Below are 14,971 nucleotides of genomic sequence, written 5' to 3'. Positions count from 1 at the left end.
CCTCGAAGACATAAACCAAGATCTTTATCCCTTGGCAGGCATTTTCACCTGTCAGTTCCAGGGGCTGGTCTACTGTGCCAAATGTAACAGGAAGGGAGAAAATGCAACAGAGCATACCTGGATTCGAACCCAGGCCCCCTGAATCTTTAATCGGGTGCTCTACCAACTAAGCTATCTGGAAACCAACGATCAAACCTGTTTGACCGCTAAATAAATCACAAACATTTTATGAATGCCATTGGTTCTCATAAAGTTTGCAATTCACCTTTTTTTTATACCTCAATGAACAAAATGTGTCAATCCTATAATGTTTTATAATGCCCCCCTGGAGGGGAAATCTTTTTTTAATAGTAACATTATGCTTTAGCGTTTCCCTGCCAATGAGAATTGAGTAATTTTACATAATTTGAACATTAATAAGCATACATCTGCACTATAAACTCCTTTGTCTTTTTCATGTTAATTTGAGATCAATGCCAGTTTTCCTATACTCATTTTTAACAAAGATTTGCTTAAAATTACAAAGTTAAAAAAACGATTTGTGATTTATATGTTGAAACAAACAGTATATTGATGATTAAAGAGTTGGACATCTTTGACAAACTGATCAAAGATGGAAACCTATAGGCTAAAAAAAGGTTTTACACCTTACCGAGTGAAATGAACGAAGGCAATTCCTTTTCATGTCTGTATACACAAAACATATAATTCGAATGTCATTAAATTATCTATAGATCAGCAGCCTTGCACCATGCTTGTTTGATCATCTGAGATTAAAGACTAACTTCATTAATAAATTATATGGCTTCCTCCATTTTTGAATAAATGTCTCTGGAATCCATGTTACCCAGTGCATGACTTCCATTGCAAAATTTTATTTTTTTTCTTCCATAGAGCTGCTGCTGAGTATACAAATAGCAATAAGTGCATTTGAAATCGAAATACTGATCTGCATTAGCTAAAATCATGTAACAAAAGTGAAAAACATAAATCTTTGCTCAGCGTTTTTAATTGTAGCAATATCTGGCACAATCTTGATTCTTTGCAAGCCAAAGTTTTGGGTCCACTCCCGTCCCCTGAGTGGAGTGGACTGAAATCCCTTGGCTTGTGAAGATGCAGACCAGAATGATGGTGATATTTCTAGAAAGTTTGTTAAACAGTTACATGTTGATGACATCATAATTATGAAAAATTTTTTTGGTCTGTCATACACACATATACATGTATATCTAAGTTTCAGAGCCAGTCTTATAAGTTAGAAAACATTTGAATTTTTATGGCTGATAAATGGTAAAATTGTATATGTAAGGGTCAGCCGTATTCGATTGCCAGTGACCAGATAGCTCAGTTGGTAGAGCACCTGACTAGAGATTCAGGGGGGCCTGGGTTCGAATCCCGGTCTGGTCTTTTGCATTTTCTCCCTTCCTGTTACAGTATATAATTCTTTTGTGTCAAAAATATAGCTTTTATTGTTTACCACTCCGTTTTCACCTAGTGCTTGTTATTGATTGATTTCCTAAAATCATTGAGCATATTGGAGAACACTGTTTTCCAATGCACTCTATCTTTGCAGGAAAAAAATGGTACAAAAATGTGCATATCTTCATCAAAAGATCAAGAATCCAGGAGAAGATGTACATGTGGCATTGTGCGTTTATGATGTCACATTAGAAGACACAACATTTTTCAAATATCATCTTAACATTTCTTTACATTTTTTAAAGGAAAACCATTATTTTAGGGGGCCAAATTAGCATAAGTAGTAACTGTTCCTAATTAATGAAGCACATATAGTATTAGAAGTGAAAGTCACAGGTCTTTCATAGGGTTGAAATGATTCACCGATATATCGAAATTGTTCAATATAAATGCTCGATTTCAATGTTCGATTCGTTGCTTCGAATTTTGGTTCAATACATTTATTACAACAATTCAGTAAAATACATCAGGCTCAGCCTTTTCTTATTATTTTTACCTGCATGAGAGAAAAAATAGCGTCGAATAACGTTCAGACTGTTGTTTGCCTTAAGTCTGACGAAAATAATGAACTTTGTCATCTTAACGTTTGTCGGTTTGGAAACAATTTGCTTTTAAAATTATGATTGTGAATCTTGGCAATTAAATTTTTTTTCAATGTTATTGGTTTCTTTTGTAAATAGTATCGTATTGAAAGTATTGAATCGTGGCATAAGTATTGCAATACATATCGCATCGTGTAGGGGTGTATGGTTTCAGCCCTAGTCTTTCAGATAAGACCTTAAGGACATGCACCCAAAAGAATTTATTGAATTTTGCAACAACTTTTATTTTTGCATTATTCACAAATCTTTACTTGAAAATTCAAAGGAAAAACATCACCCAAATATTGAAATCCTTCAAAAACATATTTGTTGGTGCATTTCATAGAATGATGACTGCAGATTTCCATTGTTGTTTAATGATGGCAATTTGTAAATGTACAGGTATTGTTATGGTTTAAATATTGTAAAATAAACACAGATCAACTAATTTAATGCATTTTGATTATTTGTATACTCCTCATTGACACCTAAAAAGCTTGCTCCCTAATGTGCCTCAAGGTCAAAACGTAATAAAGTATGGTGATTTATTCACAAATACATTGTTTTAAAAAAATGACTAGTACAATCATTTATTCCACCATATTTACACGTCATCGATATAAAAGTTTTCCATGTATATAAATACCAGAGAAAAATTTTAATTGTCACAATCTGATTAAAATCAAACCTCTCACTTCGCTTGATATACGGACAGTCGCAGCAACTGTCCGTATATCACGCGAAGTGAGAGGTATGATTTTAATCAGATTGTGCGTGGCAGGTTTGATTTTACTCAGACTGGAAATTGTCACAAAAACTTAAATACTGAACATTCAGCTTCTTCTCAGTTGTGTGGGGTTTTTTCAGAGTCTAGCAGAAACGGCTCCAATTTTCTTGTTTTATTTTTTATCTTTTTTTTTTTTTTTTACCAAAATCTAAGATTGACAAATGTATTTTATAACAAATCACCTGTGCATTATCAAATATCAATTTCCCCCAATTGTCTTGGCACTTACATTTGTGTTCAAATACATAATTATATATGTGCCAAATTTTCTTGATTTATAGTATCTGGTCTAAAAAAACCAATAACATTGTATCTATATCTGGACTGTCTACCCTATCTTGATTGCCTAGAGCTCTACCATACCACTCCCACAAAATCCTTTCAAAAAATGACTTATTTATTAATGTATTTCACATCAAATCAGGTATTATTTTTTGAAATTAAGATTTTAAGCTTCCGTCGATGAAAATATATACTGTACAGAATACTGAAAATATGTGTATATACCAAATTTAGAACCATACAATATTTACATGTATATGTTATGAATAGAAATGATAAATAATTTGAATATAGACTTCCTTCTATCCCTTTCAATCTCTAAATTATTAATATTGATTGCTTCTTCATGTCTTTATTGCTTCACCTTACATCCAATAGGAGAAATAAATCAATAATGAACATGGAGTCCGCAGGTCTATGCGAAAACATTTCCCTGACATCATGTAGGACTGAATTTCCAATATTGACAATCGTCTCTGTTTTTCAAACAATTAAATGTACAATAATATTCCCATACGTAAAAGTTCTACACTAAACCAAAAGACTACTGATGAATAAAAACAAAAATATGCTGAATTCTGCTACGTAACATGTATTATGAGGTTTCAATCAACATAATTATTACAGACATGACTTAAAGGTCATCAACTCCCAGAGTGATCTAATCAATGAAGTAATTGATTAAGAAAACAGCTCACAATCCCCAGGGTATCATACCTTTTATGGCTTTTGTTTCCCGACTCAGGATTTTTACCAAATTCAGAAACGTCTCCGTCTGCTAGTCTGTAAAATTTGTGTCCATTCTGTTCAAGTTCTACTAATCACTTAATCCATTTTCAAATGTTTCCTTCTGAAAGAAAAAAAGCACTGTCTCACAAAGGATGAATACAAAAGTCAAAATCTACAGCTAACATCCCTTTTCTTAGTCAATTTCTTTTTAAAAGTTTTCCCAAATTCCTGTGACTTACGACAGAATGTTACAATTCCGGTTTAATAAAATGTTAATACAAAATAACGTCATGTGTTATCATATTATAATAAGGCTGCTTCAGCTCCAAGCTTGAATTTCCTGCCACATTTGAATCACTCTTGCGCTTGGAATGGTTTATTGATCTTTGGGAAGTTGGAAGCCCTAATGATTTTCTGTCAGAGGAACTTTGTAGTAGTGGTATTTAATGCAGACGTCTAGCAGCAGAAACTGTTAGTATCCCTCTGCTGTGTTTAAGGGATTACACATTAAAGGGAATTCTAGTAAATCAAATGCAATACCATTTATGGGATGTGATGAAGTAAACAAAAGTTCATACCACAGAGAGTAGCATGTGCTTGTTCATGCTTAGGCATTGGTTCGTTTTCTCCTGAAATTTTTTAGGTTGTTGCATAACCTCCTATTCAAACAAACATCATTTGCATAGTAAGTTTGTTACAGCAATAATGGTATTAAAATTTTAACTTTGAAATTTTAATTTACCAAATAATTTTTTCCACTATTATATGAGTCATGGTACACATGAAAATACCATCTAGGTTCCTACTGCCACTTCCAAAAGTCTTTATATTCAAAAAATATTAACTGCAGTAGAACATTTTCTTTCAATACTTATAAGTTTGCCATATTATTTCAATCCCCTTGTTGAATTCTTAGAATATTAAAGTTTCACAATATAATTTCAATATATATTTAACAAGAACATTCATAGGCTGTAAACCTCTATCAAGTTACCCAAATTCTGTGTAACAAGAGGCGGTCACCCTGTTAAGGAAATCATTCTCTTAAATGTTGCTAATAATTTGTAATAGGTACTTTTGTAAACACTCCATTGTACCGAGCTACTGAACACACTAACAAGGCAGTATAAGTTCCCTATCTACTGTCTGCTACATCTACAACTATTAACAGGCATAAAATGCTCCACAAATTTTTATCAGCAAACCTATCTTTTGTTTTAAAAAAAAAGAAGAATGATATTCATGCTGCAGTATTTATGTGTTCATAGATACATACAGACATGCACAAACACAAATGTCAGAAATGGTATATACTGTAGATATGTTTTTGTCTGAGGGGTCATAAGTTTACAGGTTATGTTTTGAGCCTGCAGGTTACATTTCTGAATTTGTGTGAAATATACACATGTATAGATATATTTCCTATCATTTCATCATACCAATTTCAACTTCAACATACCATTAAATATAGTAACGGGAATTTTACCTCTATTTATAATTAGCTCATTTACTGCTAACTTCATTTCTCACCTCAGTATACAATGTGATTGTTTATATTGTGATTCTTTTCATTACATGGATTTATACAGAAGTAGCTAGATTCCATGCACTGCCCAGGACTGTTGGTGTTAATTACACAATCATGAACGACTGACAGCCGACAACACACAAAAAAAACCCTACCTACATTTAATGTATAGGTCTTCTTCACATACATGTAAAATATAAATATACAATATTTATTCAACACCTCTACTTGTGCATAAAACCTTTGGATAAATTAAATTATAGAGATTCAGAATTGATCTTGTAGTCTACTGCTACTAAAGTCATCAGATTTTAAAGACCGTGGACATTACAGTAATGCAGAAAAATGTACCTCTACAGTACATGTGCATGAAATGCAGAGCGACTTGTAATTATACATAGTATCTACACACAGGTAGATAAGGTCTCTGAATGACAAGTACCTGTCATACTATACATGTATATAACATCCATGGAAGGCAGCAGACATGCAGATAGAGACAGAGGCGTGATCAAATACATGTCCAACTTAATTACATTTCAAATGGACCTGAAAGATAGTACACACTGCCAGGTTCTTCAAAGCTGATAAATATTTGTTTGTGCCAACTTTTGTTACCGTCGTAAGCATATTGTGGAAGAGAAACCAATGTTCAGCATTCGTTAGGGTTATCCTCAGATGCTTTAAAGAAGAGGTCAATCTCATGGAAACGCATGTAAATATAGTACCTATGTATAATACATACAACCATAAACACTGAATAATAACACCCCTACAGACAAATAATTATAGAGCCCAATCAAATGAACTATTCATCAGTGCATGCTTGAATTTTAACATATTAAGGTTAATATTCTGTAAATCAACTATCAATACTTTTGTTCACATATAGCTGACAAGAAGCACTTTTTGTGATGAATAATATTCCAAACCAACAACAAAGTGACTTGTTTGTGTTGTCCCTCTCACCTGAACAGTTGCATTTTTCTCGGTAAATCTTTAAATCCCTTATTTTCATAATGACTCTATCATGGTCAGGGTGGGGTGGATGGGGAGTTCTACAGTGCGAGATGTTTCTTGAATTGGACAAATGTCTCACATGGAAAATTTCAAATAAATCAGATACAATTAACTTCATATCCTCTCTTTAGTTGCCTTGGCCTAATCTGATCTCTGAGGATTTACAGAAACTTCATATCCCCTCTTTAGTTGCCTTGGCCTAATCTAATCTCTGAGGATTTGCAGCAACTTCATATTCTCTCTTTAGTTGCCTTGGCCTAATCTGATCTCTGAGGATTTACAGAAACTTCAATATTCTCTCTTTAGTTGCCTTAGCCTAATCTGATCTCTGAGGATTTACAGAAACTTCATATTCTCTCTTTAGTTGCCTTGGCCTAATCTGATCTCTGAGGATTTACAGAAACTTCATATCTCCTCTTTAGTTGCCTTGCCCTAATCTGATGATTTACAGAAACTTCATATTCTCTCTTTAGTTGCCTTGGCCTAATCTGATCTCTTTGGCATTAACAATAAAAACACCAACTTCAGTATCTACTCAAAACTAAAGATGTTGCTTAATGCGGTGTAACTTAAAATGATTTGCCAATAATGAAGACAATATGAAAAAGACACAATTGTCAATCCCTGAAGAAACTGAACATAAAATCATCGTAAAGAGCAGTGGACAAACACGTACAACAAATCTTCGTTTGAAAATCTAATTTCCCAACAGAACTGAAGCAAACAATCCCTAGCCAGCATCTTAGATGAGAAAAACCTTGAACACATCGATCGTTCTTGAGAGCATGCAACAACTGGTCTTCTGCTGAAAAATGTCTCACTTAAATCAATATGCCTGTTGTCTTCAGTTCAAATGTTATCAAATACACACCAAAAATATGTACCAGGGGTAATATACTATGATTCACAGAGATCAATAATGGTGAATCAGACCCGCATCACAAAATAACATAGTATATATTGATCCAAATTAAATGCAACAGTGGACTAATTGTTGGGGTAAGGTCTATTTGGACAGCACTTCTCTAAACAGGAGAATTTCTTCTAATAATGTAAATTGGTGGGGGTGGCCTAGATCAATGCAAAAAGACGACAAAAATAAGCATATGATTATCTGATCTTTGCTGCCCATGTTAACGTCTCTTAATACAACCTTACTGACGGGGGCGTTCTTGGAAGTCAATAACGCTAATAATTGTTTTATTAATGTACACGATTTCACCATGCATGATGTTTTACCTGTAATACATGGACACATAATGAGACAAGTTCAACGAACACATAGTTCTATACTCCTACAAGTTAGAGCTTTCATTGACAGCCTGGCGCACCTTATAAAGTTTACTACAGATATATTGATATTCAGAGGACCGACCTCAATTGTTCATGATATCCAAAGTTCAATATAACTGATGTTGTTCTACATATGTTACTGGGGATTTATTTTTACTTCCATATAACTGATAGTTCAATATAGGTGAGTTCAATATAAGTGGAGTAGACTGTATACACAGTGTTAAAAGTTACTTTATATAGTGATGAAAGAAGAATGTAATGTAACAAGAAATGTTTGTAAACCATATATGTCCCATGTGGCGCAAAACTGAAAAGGGTTGTACACATGCATCATTTAATTGATAGTACATATGTAGTGCCAAAACAATTCAAGATATTGAGCGGATGGTATCTTCCTGATGTCTAGAGTGGATTGAACCTGGGCATTTGACCATGTGACCTAAAATCAATTGGGGTCATCCAATCCTTAAGATGTACCAGTGTACCAAGTTTGGTGTCAATCACGCAAATGATTTTTAAAAAATATAAGAGACAATAGATTACTATGTCCAGTTTGACCCTTGACCATGTAATCCCAAAATTAATAAAGGTCATCTACTCCTTATGATGTACCAGTGTACCAAGTTTAATATCTGTCAAGCAAAGGGACCTCAAGATATTGAGCGGACAGTATCTTCCCATGTCCAATTTCACCCTTGACCATGTGACCTCAAATTCAATTATAAGGATCATCTACTCTTTAGGATGTACCAGTGCACCAAGTTTGATATCTGTCATGCAAAGAGTTCTCAAGATATTGAGCAAACAGTATATTCCTATGTTCAGAGTGGATTGACCCTTGACTTTTGACCTGAAAATCAATAGGGGTCCTCTTCTACCCATAACCAACCCACATATGAAATATCATTGCGATCAAGTTAATGGTTTTCAAGATATTGAGTGGACAACATGTGATCTACCAACTGACCGACAGGTGCACAGCAATATGATGCCCCTTTTCTTTGAAGGGGGGGGGGGGGGGGGGCATAAAAATATAATAAATATAATAAAGATAAAAACAGAAAATTACACATACATGATGACACACAATAAAAGTTGCTAAGCTCCTTACATGTTGTATTAAAAAATATTATAATGAAATGATAAAAATGAATTTGGGAAATATAAAAAAAACATGGAATTAAGAAAAACCTCTAGCTGGTTGCAGTAATACTGTTACAGCATGTATATACATGCAGCATAAATGCCTTTGAGAAATAAAATGTATAGTTATCAATATGTTTCAGAAGCATGATCATATTGTATGTGTAATTAAATTTGCATATTTAAAATTACGAGCAATCAGAGCTGATACACAATATGGAGTAGGCTAAGATTAGGACATCTGTCCAGTATGATAATAAAGTATCAAATACATTATCTTAGCATCACCGCTTGCCTCGGTACCAAGGCATCTATTATCTTTAGCATCACCGCTTGCCTCGGTACTAAGGCATCTATTATCTTTAGCATCACTGCTTGTCTCGGTACCAAGGCATCTATTATCTTTAGCATCACTGCTTGTCTCAGTACCAAGGCATCTATTATCTTTAGCATCACCACTTGCCTCGGTGTCAAGGCATCTATTATCGTTAGCATCACCGCTTGCCTCGGTACTAAGGCATCTATTATCTTTAGCATCACCGCTTGTCTCAGTACCAAGGCATCTATTATCTTTGGCATCACCGTTTGCCTTGGTACCAAGGCATCTAAATATGAATCTCCCTAAAACAAGAGGTACTGTGAGCAATGCTCACTAAGAATACCCCCCGCTTACCCCAATCTCCCAAAGGGTGTTGGTAATAGGTATAAACTACCTCTTTTCTGAGTGTAAAAAGCAAATGGCATGACAAACCGAACCATATTGCTACTTCGATGTCCAGTGTGCTTGACCTTTGACCTTTTGACCCCAAAATCGATAGGGAACATCTTCATCCCATGGGTAGTCCATATATATGATATGGTGACGGTAGGTGGAAAGGATAATGCTTTAGAGCCCGGAAACCATTGCGTCTACAGACGGACGGACGGACAGACAGACGGACAACCCGATTCCAGTATACCCCCCCACAACTTGTTGCGGGGGGTATAATAAGTATCAATACAACACAGTAAGCTGAATAAACCACAGTGAATGGGTATCACACCTATCATGTGAAGCTCTGAGCATAACTCCTATATCACAGAGGGAGGGGGGCATAGTGATAATTAACATCACTGGAAAATTCAATACCTAAATATTTCAGTAAAAGAAAACTTAACAAGTTTCACCCTTGACATATTCAAAATTCCTCGTATTAACCAAATATTTAGCAGCTCATGGCTATGTACCAGTGTTAAAGATAAGTCCTAGTTGGGTCAATCTTTTAATTATAATTTGTGTATGAGACAGAGACAAGTAGAAAGAAATACAGACACAGACACAAAGAGAGACAAGGACCAAGAAAGTAGAGAGACAAGGACTGTCCAAGAGATAGAGAGATAAAGAGACAAGGACCAAGAGAGAGATAGAGAGAACAAGGACCAAGAGATAGAGAGACAACAACCAAGAGATAGAGAGAACAAGGACCAAGAGATAGAGAGACAAGGACCAAGAGATAGAGAGATAAAGAGACAAGGACAAAGAGAGAGAGATAGAGAGACAAGGACAAAGAGAGAGATAGAGAGACAAGGAACAAGAGATAGAGAGAACAAGGACCAAGAGATAGAGACAAGGACCAAGAGATAGAGAGACAAGGACCAAGAGATAGAGAGACAATGACCAAGAGATAGAGAGACAAGGACCAAGAGATAGAGAGACAAGGACCAAGAGATAGAGAGACAAGGACTGAGAGAGATAAAGAGACAAGGACCAAGAGAGAGATAGAGAGAACAAGGACCAAGAGATAGAGAGATAAAGAGACAAGGACCAAGAGAGAGATATAGAGGACAAGGACCAAGAGATAGAGAGACAACAACCAAGAGATAGAGAGACAAGGACCAAGAGATAGAAAGAACAAGGACCAAGAGATAGAGAGACAAGGACCAAGAGATAGAGAGACAAGGACTGAGAGAGAGATAAAGAGACAAGAACCAAGAGAGAGATAAAGAGACAAGGACCGAGAGAGAGATAAAGAGACAAGAACCAAGAGAGAGAGACAAGGACTGAGAGAGAAAGAGATAAAGAGACAAGGACCAAGAAAGAGAGAGATAAAGAGACAAGGACCAAGAGAGAGAGACAAAGAGAGACAAGGACCAAGAGAGAGACAATAAGAGAGAAGGACCAAGAGAGAGAGACAAAGAGAGACAAGGACCAAGAGAGAGACAATAAGAGAGAAGGACCAAGAGAGAGAGACAAAGAAAGACAAGAACAGAGAGAGAGAGAGAAACAAGGAACGAGAGAGAGAGACAATAAGAGAGAAAGAATGAGAGAGAGAGACAATAAGAGAGAAAGACCAAGAGAGACAAGGAGAGACAAGAACAGAGAGAGAGAGAGAGAGAGAGAGAGAAGTATCGAGAGACAGAGAGACAAGGACAGAGAGAGAGACAGAGACAAGGACCAAGAGAGAGGGGCAAAGAGAGACAAGGACCGAGAGAAAGACACAAACATGGACAGAGAGAGAGAGAGAGACAAAGAGAGACAAGGACCGAGAGACAAAGACACAACAACCAAAAGAGAGACAGAGACAAGGACTGAGAGAGATAAAAACATGGACCAAGAGAGACAAACCCAGAGAGAGAGAGAGAGAGAGAGAGAGAGAGAGAGAGAGAGAGAGAGAGAGAGAGATAAAGAGACAAGGACCAAGAGAGACAGATAAAAAGAAACAGAAAAATAGTATAAGAACACCAGCTAACCAAAACTAAGAAGCAGTACCATATTGTGTGTGAAAAGGTCAAGCAGGTACATTTAATAATATACTACTGTATAAGTTACTTTCCCTTTTCTTTAAAAGTCATGCAGCTCCTTTCTAATAAAAATATGTTAGATCTACACTGAATAATTATTCAACATGTAATCTATATAAATATAATTGTCTGGCAAAAAAACTTGTTTATATCTGTGAACTATCACTGAGTAGAATAAGTTATATGTAAACAGACTTTGATCCAGCTTGTTGCATGTTTTCTATTCCCTCATCAAGTCATTAATTAGGGAAAAAATCACATTCAATCACTAAGACTGGACAATATTCAATACGTAATGCTTCTATTGACATATACTCAACAATTACTATTGTTCTCTCTTTGCATGTGACTAGTAATAGTGTGATGTCATACTGTATCACCTAAGTCCCATGTACGTTTGTCATACTTTAATACCATAACAATTCAAGTACATGTAATGACTTGTACCAGATTTATGATCTTAATTTGCATGGACTTTCATGACGTATATATATATATATATAATGTGCTATGTTGCTAACTTTTAAAATGGCACATAAACTAAAGACAAAGTCCTTGTATTTCTGGATGAATTATTCATTTCTCATTTTCTACAAATTACACAATCAATCTTTATTCTACATTTGTTAATTCCTGCAAGAGTCCCTAAGGATCTGGATCTGAACTGACTATAATAACAGGGTCCATACTGGGGCATCACACCAACAACAAATGATGTCAAGGTAATGGCTAGTGTCTAGTCATCTGAATCTAAATAATGTTTTGGAGGCACATGATAATTTACGGATGGAACTAGGCAACACCTGCAGTCACACACCGTATATAAAACATCAGCATAAATATCAAGTTGCACTATGTATGATAAGTTTTTACTGAATTTATATGATGGGTGACTTCCTTTGACAGTAGAGTGCTCCTTCGATATATGCCCCCCCCCCCCCCCCCCCCCCCCAATAAGCTACCCCAGCTTATTGCCTGAAAATCCTAAAGAACAGATTTATCCCCATGTTAACACCCCCGTTATAATGTCAACCTTGCATAATGACATAGGCCACTGATTTTCACAAACAAATAGTCTTTTATAGGGTTTATCCTGGATCATAATGCCTATTACCTCACACCCATCCGTGATCTGACACAAATGTACTTTGAAAGCAGTGTGGTGAAGTATGACAGTCTGGACAAGGTATCTAGATGGTCAGGTTAATTACAAATTATTGCTGAATAAAACTCAAGATGATCTACTAATAAATGTTTATACAGAATGGAGCCCAAACAGATTTGCAGAATCAAATTTCTTTTAACTGATCAGTGAATTAATGGTGAATTTGTTATATTGCTGTCCCTGCTTTATTGCCCAAATTAATCTTGAACAAAAGTTGGTAATATATCGAAGGAGCACTGTATCAGTTTTAAGTAAATGGAACCTAATGATAATCTTCTATACACAAATGGCAGCTGTAGTCGTATACATAACATCTATCTTGAAACGGAATGCACAGTAGGTAGTTAAATTTAGATGCAGATGTATATTGTGGAGCCCAGTGCAGCATCCATCCCTAAATTAAATGGTCAGAGTTAAGTTCTGTGTTTACATGAGACAGAGCTTCAATGTTGCAATTCATAAATGGAGGTGCCATGTTGCAGGTCACAGTCGAAGGTGCCATATTGCAGGTCACAGTCGAAGGTGCCATATTGCAGGTCACAGAAAGGTGTCATATTGCAGGTCACAGACAGAGGTGCCATATTGTAGGTCACAGAAAGGTGTCATATTGCAGGTCACAGACAGAGGTGCCATATTGCAGGTCACAGAAAGGTGTCATATTGCAGGTGACAGACAGAGGTGCCATATTGCAGGTCACAGAAAGGTGTCATATTGCAGGTCACAGACAGAGGTGCCATATTGCAGGTCACAGAAAGGTGTCATATTGCAGGTCACAGACAGAGGTGCCATATTGCAGGTCACAGACAGAGGTGTCATATTGCAAAAGAATCCAAATATATGGGATGTAGTAGTGGATAATTGGACAATATGCAGTTACCAATACATGTCATTACACCATCACCATGATACCTTGAAAATTTCCTTAGTATTAGTAGAATGCACTGTGTCACATAAATGATAGAAGTAGGTTTTTACATGGGTTGAATGGTTGGTGTGCATACTTGGATGAATTGAAAACCTTGCATTCTCAGAGACTTTGACTATTTACAATTCCAGAAGATCCAGGTCTGCTTGTTGATGGATAAATTTATGACTTGACCATTCTATACATAAGGCATCATCAGTGAGTCAAACAATATTGACCTGTCATTTGTATGGAGTGAAAATGATATGACTGGTTCAATGATTGTAATATTTTTAGTTCTCTAGTCTTGTCTTTGGGTATAATGATATTTTTAATATATTATAAGAGAATGAAGAAGGTGTATAGATCAAATAAAATTAAAACATTTCGTAGTTTAAAGCTCTTAGTGTTATAAAGGTTGGAGTATATCCGTCCTGAAAGAAAAAGGTTTTAAATACAAACATTTTTAACTGACCTGCATTTTAACTGATGTAAATAGATATATTGTGTCACTGTTGATGCAATGTACTCCAAATGACTGTAGGCATCGAAAAAAAATCATGTGATATTGTTTTGGACATGACTTCTTTAAAAAAAAGATTTATTATAGTCTTTCTTTTGAGTTTTAAATATTTATTTTAGCTTTATGGAGACCAGTAAGGCTGTTTCAAGCATTCAAGCATAGTCTTTTCTAAGATCTGGATCAATTTTACAGTCATCCTTGTTGAGGAAGATATTGCTATGTAAAACTGTACCCATTATGAGCTCAAATTTTGTCAGACACCCCAACATGATAATACCCCCCCCCCCCCCTTTTCAATCCTTTGGATCTAGAGCATCTCTTTTTCTTTGACTCCGGACAACAAGTTCAATCTACCATCTATAATAATTCAACATAACCATCAGTTCATTTTGATTCTGCTTCAGCGCTGTCACTATAAAGGTGTAAACTGTAAACAAACGCTTATCACATGATTTTACTGTCATAATGTAGCTACTGGGTTAGTGACCGGTTCATACCACTTACCTTTGTAGAATATCGATTATTTACTTGAATATATATCTCAATATTACTGATATAAATTCCTCCCTCGACCAGTAATGGCAGGACATAATATCAACGCAAAATAAACATAATTTATCAGATTTTTCCTTTCTCCTCAGACTCTTATGTCAAAGGTCAAAGGGTATGTAATAAAATATAGAACCGAAATTAAAATATCCGGATTACATTCTCGAGGAATAATTTTAAAGTTTGGGGGGGGGGGGGGTAAAA

General features: G+C 35.6%; 2 protein-coding genes across 11 annotated transcripts in view; one reads left to right on the top strand and one right to left on the bottom strand.

Annotated features, from left to right (window-relative positions):
- The window catches only part of LOC125679162 (kinesin-like protein unc-104), a 76,982-nt gene extending 62,084 nt beyond the window's left edge, over window positions 1–14,898 (bottom strand). For 9 of the 10 annotated variants that reach the window (XM_048918134.2, XM_056162152.1, XM_056162154.1 and 6 more), the window contains exons 1-2: window positions 14,723–14,890; window positions 3,847–3,979 (exon numbers count right to left, since the gene is read on the bottom strand). The gene's annotated coding sequence lies outside the window, so the exon portion shown is untranslated. Of the gene's footprint in view, window positions 1–3,846; window positions 3,980–14,722 lie in introns of all 10 variants that reach the window. The other variant, XM_056162149.1, reaches the window with a different exon arrangement.
- LOC130054058 (uncharacterized) overlaps window positions 1–14,971 on the top strand; it is a 1,204,346-nt gene that overhangs the window by 307,244 nt on the left and 882,131 nt on the right. The window lies entirely within an intron of this gene.

This window comes from Ostrea edulis, chromosome 1, assembly GCF_947568905.1.
Source record: "Ostrea edulis chromosome 1, xbOstEdul1.1, whole genome shotgun sequence".
NCBI classification, from domain to species: domain Eukaryota; kingdom Metazoa; phylum Mollusca; class Bivalvia; order Ostreida; family Ostreidae; genus Ostrea; species Ostrea edulis.
The sequence above is the reverse complement of the archived record's forward strand: the minus strand, read 5'-3'. Positions and strand labels throughout refer to the sequence as shown.